Source organism: Adiantum capillus-veneris, chromosome 16 (assembly GCF_014529385.1).
Source record: "Adiantum capillus-veneris isolate H3 chromosome 16, ASM1452938v2, whole genome shotgun sequence".
NCBI classification, from domain to species: domain Eukaryota; kingdom Viridiplantae; phylum Streptophyta; class Polypodiopsida; order Polypodiales; family Pteridaceae; genus Adiantum; species Adiantum capillus-veneris.
This window is the reverse complement of record NC_140946.1, coordinates 11205828-11218441: the sequence shown is the minus strand read 5'-3', so window position 1 is coordinate 11218441 and position 12614 is coordinate 11205828. Positions and strand designations below refer to the sequence as shown.

At 39.8% G+C, this 12614-nt stretch overlaps 1 long non-coding RNA gene across 7 annotated transcripts in view; it reads left to right on the top strand.

Moving 5' to 3' along the window:
- The first annotated feature begins 12389 nt into the window (after positions 1-12389).
- The window catches only part of LOC147438563 (uncharacterized), a 104787-nt gene continuing 104562 nt past the window's right edge, over positions 12390-12614 (top strand). Inside the window, exon 1 of one of the 7 annotated variants that reach the window (XR_015184503.1) lies at positions 12390-12613. This is a non-coding gene — a long non-coding RNA (uncharacterized LOC147438563). The remainder of the gene's footprint in view (position 12614) is intronic. The other 6 variants (XR_015184505.1, XR_015184507.1, XR_015184506.1 and 3 more) reach the window with 6 other exon arrangements.

Below are 12614 nucleotides of genomic sequence, written 5' to 3'. Positions count from 1 at the left end.
ATACAAGATGCACAAATCAATTATGTTGAAATTTCCTTTTGAACTCGATTTTGCACACACTATTACACATCAGAGTCTATCCTACATAATAAATGCGTTGTAATTGATACTTTTTGCTATATAGTGTTTGAAAAATGGCAGCTTGATCAATCTATATCTAGATGAGTGAAAGAGAAGGTTACAAGTTTGCGAGGATCCATAAACAAGCCTTCTTGATAAAGGAGTGTAATGGATACATACCATGTAATGATGCCTATTATGTTTGTGATTCGTAACCTTCATCAAAAAGCACCAAACTTAGGGAGGGTATGGATGACTTGGTGGAAATTTGAACAAAGTTTTAAAAATCCTTAGAAATTAAAAGAGTTTGTAGTAGAAAAGGAGTGGTGAATACCATTTTTTGCTAGACAACAAAAAGGTTTGTTCAAATACTTTCATGCAAGGTAAAAGAGTGCTCATAGTCCACTCCATAGTGTGGTTTACATGCTTGATCCAAAGTATTGGAATTTAGACTTAATGTTAAATGCAGAGGTGGTCAAGGATTTCTTTCAGGTCATCAATACGTTCTACTCAAATGCTCATGGTCATATCAATTGCGTCAAAGAGTTGAGTGCATTCTAACTAAAAGAAGGACCTTTTGCAAATGATTTCATTCAATCAATGGAAAAAGAGAAACTTGCACGGAAGTGGGGGATGATGAAAAATGGTGAGCCTACTTGACTCTACGTCCACTTGCAATGAAAGTTTTTGCACAAAGTGCATCAAATTTGAGCTTTGAGAGAAATTGGAGTATGTACAAGTATGTTCATAGCACAATTTGCAACAAATTATTGACAGAAAGAGCTGAAGAATTAGTTTACATGTTTTGCAATGAAAAGATACTGCATCGTATCAAACGTGTTGGCTACAAGGAAGAAATGCCTAGTTGGGTGTACGATTGTAAGGCTTTGAAGAATACTCTCCTAGCTGCATTCTAAAAACATCTCGTACATAAAACCGAGCCCATATAAATCAATAGCCATTTTTTTCGCATTATTAAATTATGGATCATAGATTTTTGGAGTAACCCATGGCTCCTTTGATAGTTCTTGTTGTCTTAGACTCTTTGCCTCCCAAACTATTGTCGACAATTCAGTTGCATTATATACATAATTCTTTGACACTCGCTTGGTTGGGGTTTTGAGCATCAAGTCCCAATCAATAATGCTAACACAAGGTTGATTCGCTCATGTAAAATCTAACTTTACGTTGTATGAATGTAGATCACAATGTACAATGATAGTTGAGCAAGCGGTTGCAATGCCATCAACCAATGCATGCAAAATGGCCATCATGTATTGTATCACCATTCTGAGGTATGCATGCTCTATCTCCGATGGTTCAAAAAAATTTGGGGGGGGGGGGGGGGGGGGGGGGGGGATTTCTTCCAACCATACTAGAGTCTATGCATGCAACATCAAACTATGTTGCGAGAAGGGAACTCGACACATCAAATCTCCCATCAAGCCTCCATTATAGTCTGGAAAGAAAGTGATCCGTGGGGTCTCCGTAGTGGAACCAATGCATTTGGCAATGGATCGATGCATTATTTTCATGCCCTGCTCTATTTGAAAGCTAATGAAATTTGCTTCTGCCCCTCCCTTATAGCGCCAATGTAATTGATGTGTTTTGGAAAGAAAGAAATGTTCTTAATGGTGTATAAGATACAAACACCAAATGAACATGAACCAATTTTGGCACCTTTTATTAAGGCTTCGTGGGATATTCCAATCAAATGCACACCATTTTCATTCAATGTTGTGTGCATGAATGTTCCCATGCTGTATGTCGTTGATGGCTCCATGCACATTTTGTGCCATCTTTACTCGCTTGGGCAAAGTGGACTAATCTTGTACTTTCACTCTATGCATCTTTACCTTTTGTTCCTCCCATCGTTTGTCCCATAGCTCTACCTTGGTCATATTACATGAGGGAGGAATGTCTTCTTTCAAACCTCTACATCATATCTTCATGCTACCAAGCACTCTTTTGGTTTTGTGAAGCGGATCATATTCTCTGATACTTGCTAGCACCAATAACTCATGGTCGCCTTCTTCATGTAACCTGCACTCTATATTCTCCCAAATCCTTAATAAAAGTATCGCTTTCATTATTCTGCTAGATTAGGGCATCTGTACACATTGAGATTGCATGTATGCACTCTTTATAATTGCTCACATGAAGATTTTTTTGTTGTTTAGGCATCATTTCTACACTGGGAAATAAAGAAAAATGATTGAAATGTTATTGTATAGCGCATCTAAGTTTTGCACAGGTTAAACTATCAAAATACTAAGCTAAAGACATGTAATACTTCAAAAAACTATGCTAAACCATAAGACATTGATTCACATTTGGATTGATAGCACTAGTTCTATCTAAAGTTAATAAAATATGGCTCAATCTTCCAAACCATATATACATTGACTCAATCTTCCAAACCATATAGGTTAAAGACATGTAACACTTCAAAAACTATGCCAAACCAGAAGACATTGGTTCACATTTTATTTCTAGCACTGGTGTTGTTCAAAGTTACAACTAAGTTGGTAATGGGACCCTTTTATATCCTGAGACACTTTTATGTCCTGTTAAGTGACCATCTTGCTTGAATTATTTGAAGAGTTTGAAAATGAATTTCTAAGTGCTATATATCCACAAAATTTCCTTATGAAATGAAAAACACTTAACATTTTTTTGGAATATTGATATCACCATTAACCTTACTCTTGCACAACATTTCTTAACCTAAATTGCGTGAAAAATGGGTCCTATTTTGACTTTTTTTTCAAAGTTTGGCAACTATATCACTCTAAAATTCATGTTTGTGAGGTTTAGATTGCTAGAGGATTAGCCTTTGTAGTTCTCAACATGTTTTGATGCGTCTAGGGAGAATCAAGTGTTAAAGTTGAGTGCTATAACCAAATTACAAGAATTCACTAATCCTAGTTTTTGGCCAATTTAGTACTTTTATGTTTTTTTGTGGCTTTCTTGATATTCGAATGCAATTTTGATTGTGTAAGTGGCATGTGTAACATAAATATAATCTTCCTTGAGTTTTGGGGCACCTAATATCCTATATAGCATAGTATACGATGATGGTTGAGTTTTTCAATTGTAGAAGAATACAAGACACTCTAGTGTAGAAAATATAGTTTTCTCAATGTTGCTAGTTTCTTAGAATTGTGTGCATTTTGTAGGTAGTAAACATATCTACTCATAAACTTCAAATTTGGATAGATATTGAATAGTTTTTATGGGATTCTAGAGGTCATAATGCTAAACCCATTTTTTTAATGTTTGTTGTATTTAGCACTTCATCATTGTCCCCAAGATTCCACTTAGTAAGACATCTATTATTCTTTTGACATGCTTCATGGGTCCTTTTGAATCCAAAGGCACAAAAGGAATTAAGAAAACATGTATGCAGTATCTTTATTGAGCATGACTATAGAAACTTTGATGATAGGCCTACAGAATGGCAAAAATGTAACTTTTTTGTACCTATCTTTTTTCCCAAAAAAAATAGTGTGGAAAAAGCAACCATATGTTTTGATCACTAACCCATTTAAGTTAGCAGGGAATTTTATCTCATGTCCTATAAAAATTTCCTATCTCATTTATATGGAATCAACCGTAAGAAATAGGTGTTTTGGGAAAAATGGTAGTACTAGTCCATTAACTTTGGAGGCTCGTTGTGACCAAGAGATGAGAAATTTTACAAGTTTATCATTTTTTCCATATGTAGTAGTCCTTGAACTATAAGCTCATGAAAGGCTTTTCCAACATGAGTGGATCTACTATGGTTTTGAAAGTTTCTTTCAAAACCCTAAAAGGACACTTTTAAGTCATGTTAGGTTATCAACCTAGTGTTAAATAAAATATGGCACAAACCATAACGATAAGGCTAATCAAATGCATTGAATCAATCTTTTAAATCCATATAGGTTAAAGACATGTGACAATTCAAAAAACTATGTTAAATTATAAGACATTGGTTCACACTTTGATTGCTGGCACTAGTTCTATCCAAAGTTGGTAAATATGGCACAAACCATGATGATGAGGCTAATCAAATACATTGATTCAATCTTTCACAGAGCATACAATGGCAAGAACCGCATGTAACGTATATACATAGCAAAAGTCGCTACTAAACGTAGTAGAATATGTGCTCAAACCGGTGCCATGTGATGCAAATGGTACATGTGGGGATACATGCTCTAAACAAAGCTCAAACCTCACTCCTCAGTGTCATACGCATAAAAGACTATATGCATAAACTTCCCACACCTGTGAACTATTGAAAACCATAATCTATCAAATATCTATTTGCAAATCTATATACTGTCAATACCTGTGATAGCCAACTACGCTAGAGCAAGTTAAACCACAAATGTCATGCATCATAGCCAAAAATGCATATGGCAATGCAAATCTAGTCGCAAAATCCATGGAGAGATCAAGACATCCATGAGCGCATGAAATCTGCTGCAAAGGGCAACATATAACTCTATCGTGTTTGTGCGAGGCCTTTAATGTTGAAGCTAAGATGAAGCTATGTATTTCACTCTCTCCTCTCTTGCTCAACCCAAATACACAATCTGTCCTAAGAAAATAGCCTTCGTGTTTTGAATTTTGGACATACTTGTACTTCAAATTAGCTAACAAGATCTTCTACAAAGTCGTAGAGCTCAAAGAGATCTCCGTTTTGATTAAGAAGAAGTTTTTGAATCTGAGATTTCTAGCTCAAGTTATGAGCAAAACAATGACCTATTCTCAATATACCCTAAACTAATCAACCTACCTCTCTCTCTCTCTCTCTCTCTCTCTCTCTCTCTCTCTCTCTCTCTCTCTCTCTCTCTTTGAGCTCACAAAAATCTCAATCTCTCACCCCTTTGTCTCTTGTGGTGTTCAGCCCCTTGCCAGCCTCTTGCCACTTTGATATGTGAGCTCTATGTGTGGAGCTCACAATACCTCCATAGATATGGAAGCTTCAAGCTTTGATCCATTGCCGATGTGAAGCTCGTCGGGAAGAGGAAAACATTGGGAGAGAAATAGCACCACAATATTTGAATCTAACACCACTTGTGGAGTGTGCGATGGGTGTGTGTGCGGTGCAAGAAGGGGAAGAGAAGTGACACTCAGAGTGGGTGGAGAATACAGTAGCTAGCTCTATCTCTTGATTCTTTGTATATAAAAGAATAAAAAGGTAGTTGGAAGCATAATCAAGGCAGAACCAAGTGGTCACTGAATGACGTTATTGCTGCCAAATATAGCAGCAATACAATTGTAGAGATTCACATCAACACAACTAAAGAGAATTCTAAAGAAACTATCATTAAGCAAGAAGATGGCCTCACCGATAGAGAGAGTTGGAAATGGAAGAGAGCTATCCTAGTATGGAATGAAAATCGGTCCATTAAAGCTGTTGAAGGTGTGATATTGTTGGTCTATCCATATGAAGCCATAAACTATAAGGAACTAGGAGAGAGTAACTTGGGTGTCATCATTGAAGGACCTTTGCATCCATCAAAACTAGGGGTGATGAAATTTGGTAGTTTGAATTTGGTTAGCAGACTTTTAGGAGAATCACATTTGAAAATGATGAACCCTTAGTGGACACAAGGTCATCTTTAACTATTCATGGAAATGAAAATGAAACAATGGAAGAAAATGTAGATCTTGCTGAGAACTTGGATCTTTCAATAACAGTGATGAAGATGATGACATTGGTCATAACCATGACGATGAGGAAGAAGCTAGTAGTGGTGGCATAGAGCTCAACCCCCTTCTTCTAGAGTATAATGGGTCAGAGCCAATTTTATGAGTAGTGACTACAATATCATAGATGGTATCATCAAGAAAAAGAGCTACGTCTATAGAGTGAAGGTTAAATTAAGAAAAAAGAGCCCCATGTTTAATAAGAAATGTGATGTTACAAATATGCACAAAGTTGCAATGATTGGTCGTTGCAAGTTGAGATTTTGTCAAATTGGGGATAGATCCAAAAGTATGTAAACAAGGGTAGACCACTGGGGATGGAGCTACTCTAATCTATGCACATTCACAATAGATGTATGAGTATTACGTATAAACAAGGTCAAGATGATGATTACTTTGAATTTTCCTACACTGGAAAAAGGGTTTGTAATAAGGCATGGGGGAAATCAACATTTTTTACAAGCTTAAATGAACGTCCAAAGATGGTGCCAAACATGCTACTCATGGACAGTTGAGAATAATCAGGAAGATGACAAAATCAATCACACAAGGATTCATTGACAATAATGTAGATTAGATCCCACACAAGTCATGAACAACCATGCATGGGACTTGTAAAACTCAATGGGTACAAGCAAGTGGATATACTTTAGGAAGTGAATAAAACACTCATGTCATTGAAATACAAAGCGCTCTCACAAGAAACTTTTTCAGGGCTGTGGAGCACAATTTTCATGACAAAATATTTATCAAAATTCCACACGTTCTTTGTTAGGAACAAAGGCGTAGCTAGATGCAGATTAGAGTGGTTTACTTAATGGAGAGAGATAATTTTCACACACGAGAGAGAGAGAGAGAGAGAGAGAGAGAGAGAGAGAGAGAGAGAGAGAGAGAGCACACCATACGTGGTTCACCCAAGTGTCGACTACATCCACGAGAAAGCAACCACTCAATGGCTTTGCACTTCAAACTAGAAATAGGTTACAAAGGGATTAGCATCCCTTTATGGAACTCTCGCCTTGCTTCACTCTCGTGACCTCACACACCTAACAATCTTAACCACTTTAATCCGTTTTGTGTGTAGAAGGCCAAAAGGGCTGTCCTCTCTCATGGGAGACACCTGTGTGTAGCCTCCCTTGTGTAGACAAGCTCAAGTTGTGAACTCTCCCATGCGCTCATGTGTGGCCGTCCTTAGGTAGACAAGTGTGCATGAAACTTATCCATACGCCCATGTGTAGATGTAGCCAAGTCTGCCTGAAATTTGTCCATCGACCATTGAATTTGGCCACCGGCCAAAGAGTTTCGACTTCCGGCCAACCGGTTATTGACCACCAACCACCACCATTGATCGGCCAATTTTAATCACTTTTTGACCATCATCCCGCCATAATATTCCGGCGAACGCGCGTGAACTTTTATTTTTTGGCGATGTTTGTTTTCACCCGCAATGGCTTCTCCTCATAACAAGGGCCTTACAAAAGTGTGTTTTTTAGTAAAACAAAATTACAAGGGGTGAATCAGGCTCCATACTTAACATTCTCTAAATGCGACATTTGCATAGAGTCAACTAGAGACAAGGAGGAGTATGCAAAATACTTTGCACAAAGGAGGGCACACATGCTGCAACAATTGAGTTGTAGAAAATTGTATTGTATTTAGAGAAGCTTATCACATATGTAGCCAAACAAATACTTGAGCACCATACACACAAGATGGACCAAAGCAAGACCATTCTACCACAAATTGAACCAGTCCCTAAATCACTTGATGGAGTTCAGAGGCTTCCAGTTTCCTTGATAGGAATGCTCACGCATGGACATGGACAAACTGCAAACGGTTAGTTTTCCTTGGGGTTATCACCAAGTGATCCCAATTTCACAATTGCATCTCTCTCCAAATGTCTAACGAGTCGCAAACAAACTCGGATGCAAGATCCCAGACATATGTTTTTTCAATGTGTTTTGTAAATAACCACTCTTTATCACCACAGAAGGTGTCTAGGGAGGAAAACAAGTATTGCAAACAATAGAGTCCTTTGGATGATGCCATGATTATGAATGTGAGAACAAATGAGGGTGCATAAAATGATGAGTTTGAAGCATGCTAGGGATACATGGCATCTTGCCTTTTAATACACATGTAGTAAAAGATATACCCTCTAGATCAAGAACAAGGCCATTCAAGAGTTTGCCAAAAACATTGCTATTGTAACTTTATAGTTGTGGTTCTGAAAATACGAATCGATATGTATTTGCATATCTATGGCAATTGATTGCATGGGGGGTATTTAACATGGTGCAACTTGGATTTCTTATGGTTGGTACCACCCATGACAATATTGAAGCATCATTTGGTTGCTTTTGGAAAAGCTCAGGAAGAAAACAACATTTACATTCTCACTTTTAATAGGGCTCTTTAATGAACGTGTTAGCATACAACTAGCAACATTTCGCCTTCAGAAGGTGAAAAGTTTTAAGGAATTGTGAAGAGATGCTTGCATGATGGATCCATCAACTTGGTGTGACATTCCAAGCCTTTGTAATTCAGGTTCTTGATGAGTGATGGCATACCTTTAATGCAGAACAAAGTACACCCCAAGAATGTTGACTAGTTATGCGAAAATGTTAGATAGCTATGGAAGAGAAATGAACCCCCAAGCTTGTAGAAGGTGTCTCAAAAGTGTTGCCACCCTTGAATATGTTAAGGAATGTGAAAAACTTGTAGAGGGGCTGAATTTCTTTTTGAACTGTTGGAAAGATCACTTGTAGCACAAAGGAGAGGAGTCCAACAAATATCAACTAGCTTCCACTTTTGTTCTCAACAATGTGGAAAACCTCCTAATTGTACTCTTTGACTATGCAATCTTGATCCTTGTCAAGGACTTGCTCATGATAGCTACAATTAGGGTTAGATCTTTCGTCATGAGCCGCACCCCAAGATATTTGTTTTCCCATAATAGATGACTTCGGTCTATATAATTCCAGAGGCAAATATATCTCTCTATACACTATAGAATGGTGAGACACCTTTTGCCTAGGAGCTCACTGTCGCCACATGTCCCTCTCTCTCTCTCCCTCTCCCTCCCTTATCTCACTAAGGAGGGATCTATTGGTCCAAATTTGGGTGCACGGAGCGGCTTTGATCTCAGCCGTCCGATCGTGTGTTGCACTAGGGGTGAACTATGGGGTGAACTCGGGGTGAGCTAGGGGTGAACTCGGGGTCAGTCAGGAGGGCCAAATTTGGGCACGTGGAGCGGCTCTAATCTCAATCGTCGGATCGTGCGTTGAACTAGGGGTGAACTATGGGGTGAACTCGGGGTAAAAATGGCACCCCGAGTTCACCTGCCTCGCGGGGTGTGGGTCAAATCCAAGACCTCCCAGATTGCCACACGGATGTCCTACCATCACGCTAGTGCGAGTCGCTGTCCATGTTGGCATGGCACAAGATCACACTATAGTTTACCCCCCTCTAGATCACCCTTAGTTCACTCCCAATCCACCCACCCCTAGTTCACTACATGATCCGACGGTTGAGATTAAATCTACCTCGCACCCCCAAATTTGGGCCCTAGATCCCCTTTGAGCCATACGCCATGCCATCTCCCTCCTCTCCTCCGTAGGGTAAAACCCCCAATTTTAAGACCTTTAAGCTATTGACGGGTGCAATTTTCCCGTGTTTCTAAATTTTGGGAGTAGAAGGGCACAATCTGTGGTTGCCATCAAGCTCGATCTGTAGCAAAAACCTTCGTGCAAACAACCAATCGCAAGATTGAGATCATCGGGATTCTTTGCAAACATGTGTATCAAAAGTTGGTTCCAATAGCATAAGTGTTGTGGTCCAATTTCAAAACAATATTGCTGACATGATTTGAACCTACATCCTATGAACACAATTTTACTTCAACTGCATTGGCCACGAAAGCATCCACTTTTTGCTGGATTTAAACTAGTCCTAGTTATTTGGTGAGCCAAAGGCTCTTTTTGCAGTATCTCAACGTAGAAGCCACCACGTGGCATTAGATTTTTTATTTATTTTTAAAACATCGATGCCATGAAAAGCTCTAGAAAAAACTCCACCCTGAAAAGCTACCAAGTGAATAGAATAAAAAAAGAACTCTGCGTTGCGGTTCATCTTTTGTTCGCAGATCATCAAGCTGGAGAGTACTTCGAATGCTTGTCAGCGTGATGAGCACTTAGATATTTTGTGCGATCAACCCATGGCAAAGGTCTGTTCTAGTGCTACTAAAACAGAAGATATTAGATTTCAATCAATGATTAGTTGGCCTAACCTGGAATTGAATCACCAACACTCGTTGCCTTCCCAAGCCCGTTCATCACATTTTTCTACTGATGCTATCAGGCTGTTGGCGATGTAGATGGCAGAGGCCGAAGAAATGGAACGAGTAAATGTCAAAGTGGATGAGGGTAGAAAAGCTTAGCAGGATCGATCACACCAAAGCTTATGATGGTTATCCTCAAGTAATTAAGCTAGCGGCCAGAGTGCTAGCTGCTTGCCCTTTTAGCAGAGAGTGTGAGTGGATTAGTGGCAAACATCTCAATGTCGAGGGAAAGGCATTGGGGAATATTTCCACTAGTGAAAGTCATGGTCTGATGAGCCGTTGGCTTCAGTCGCACTCCTCGTTCAGCTCTGCTGATAGCCTATCTGAAAATTTGACGAGGCAAGCATTTTGGAACAGACATACGTAAACATCTCTCATGACCAATTCAACACAGAATATGGTGTCCATAGGAGTTGGTTAATGTGTAGCTCTAAGGAGATGCAAAAACATTGCAGCGGGAGTTAAGTAGTAAATCATGCAGGTGCCTACACTACCAACCAGGATCAAAAGAATAGTCAAAGAGCAAAAGCCGAAGCTAATTCTTTTTTCCACACAAAGAGGTTTGATGTTAGAGAAGCTGACAAACACGGAGTGCGGAGTAATGGCATTTTTGGAGATGGGCATACTAACATGTCAACACCTATTAGCCTCCAGAAGCAGTTCACTGTGTTACCCATTCAACAACTGGGTGGGATAGTGAAACAACTATCAGATCAAGTTCAAATGGCTGCGGATGACAAACATCAGTTTGGTATTGTAGCCAACACAAACCCTCATTTTCCCTTGGAGGAAAGCTACTCCAAGGCAGGCAATGAAAATCTATTCACATCTTCTCAAAGGTCTTTTGTAGGTAGAAACCCCATATAGTAGCTATAGTATGCCAAACTGATCGAGTGCAATTATCGCCAATAATGGCTGAATATTCCATAGCGCAAGACATACTGATGTTTATATATTATCTAAATGCGGAACCAATTTCAACGTCAAGAAGATTGTACAGGGCTTGTCTACTGTCGAATGCATTTTGCGACCTCAAGATTTAGAAATTATTTTATCTAGTTATACACTCAATATATCATATATGTTGGGTGCCAAGCATCCTCTTCTGCAAATACATTCCTCATGATACTGCATCTTATCTCGGTTTTCTTATAGAGATGAGTTAGCTTTCTTTGCATCTCTTACTGGCTTAGCATATAAGATCTATTACATCGGCAAAATTCGAGGAGGGTTGTCTGGATAGAGAGGTTGGCTGGGGTGTTGTGGATTAGAGGGCCGCTAGGGCTTGAGAAGGAGAGTTGGCCGCATGAGGTGGTGGCGGCGACATCGATTGGACTAAACATATGGAATTTGGTCGTATGCAAAAAAGGGCTAGATTTATCGTAGGCTTCATGCCGCCACGTCAATTGCATCATTAATAGAACTACTAGCACCTCTGTTGTAAGCCTTCAAGTTGCGTATGTTGACTAGAGATCTTAGTTTCTAATAAATGGCTGTTGCATCCCTTGCACGTGAAAAGTGGTTTTTAGAGGTCCAAAATCGATGAATCTTTAGAGTTGTTTTTTTGCTCTACTTAAAGCACGGGACTCACGGAAGTTCAGAAGCAGACGCTCAATGCAGAAAACAAATCTATTGCTCTTGAAAGTGAGATCCTTGTCAAAGGCACCAATAGATCCTTTACAGTTGTTGGTGATGGCAAGAAGACATGATTGCTGACCAAAGCAGCTTACAACACACACACACACACACACACACACACACACACACACACACACACACACACACACACACACACACACACACACACACATTAATAGGGACCGTAGATCCCACCTGACAAAAGTGTTGTCAATTAGTCACGAGGCCACTGGACCTCACTTTTGCAAACAATGGACGTCAGTATGTCATACACATTTCAGAAAATCCTCTTTGGTTAGAATCTTCAGGAGATGCCGTTTGGCATGAAAGGAAAAAGGGAAGGTGCCGACTCCTGAGGCGAAAAAGGAAGGCGCAGGCAGCCGGAGCCAGGTAGCACCGTAGGAGGACGGGGCTCGTGCAGAGCTCGATGACAAGAGTGATGCAGGTCAACAGGCAGGGGCAGCGCATGGTCATGCATATTTTTTTAAGATAAGAATGATTGAAGACACTGTCATAGAACGTGCAACAATCGGTAGGGTAGATCTTACGGCTGTCACGGTTCGAAACCCCATCCCATCCTTCAATTTTGAGGCCTGAATTGCAAGGGAAGCCGTCGCCTCAGTGGAATCTACGGCAATTAAATATCGAAGCTACCAGTATGTACGCTTAACGTAAATAGGTCAGTAAATAGGTTGGTAACCTTTTTAAAAAATGCCAGCATAGCATTTTTCAAAAGCCTGAGCCTGTAGGTACTGCCGCCGACCCAAACAGAGAGAGAGAGAGAGAGAGAGAGAGAGAGAGAGAGAGTCGTCGGCCATGTTTATAGGCTACAAGCACATGTAGACAAGCAGCTCGCATGCTCGCAATACTCAGG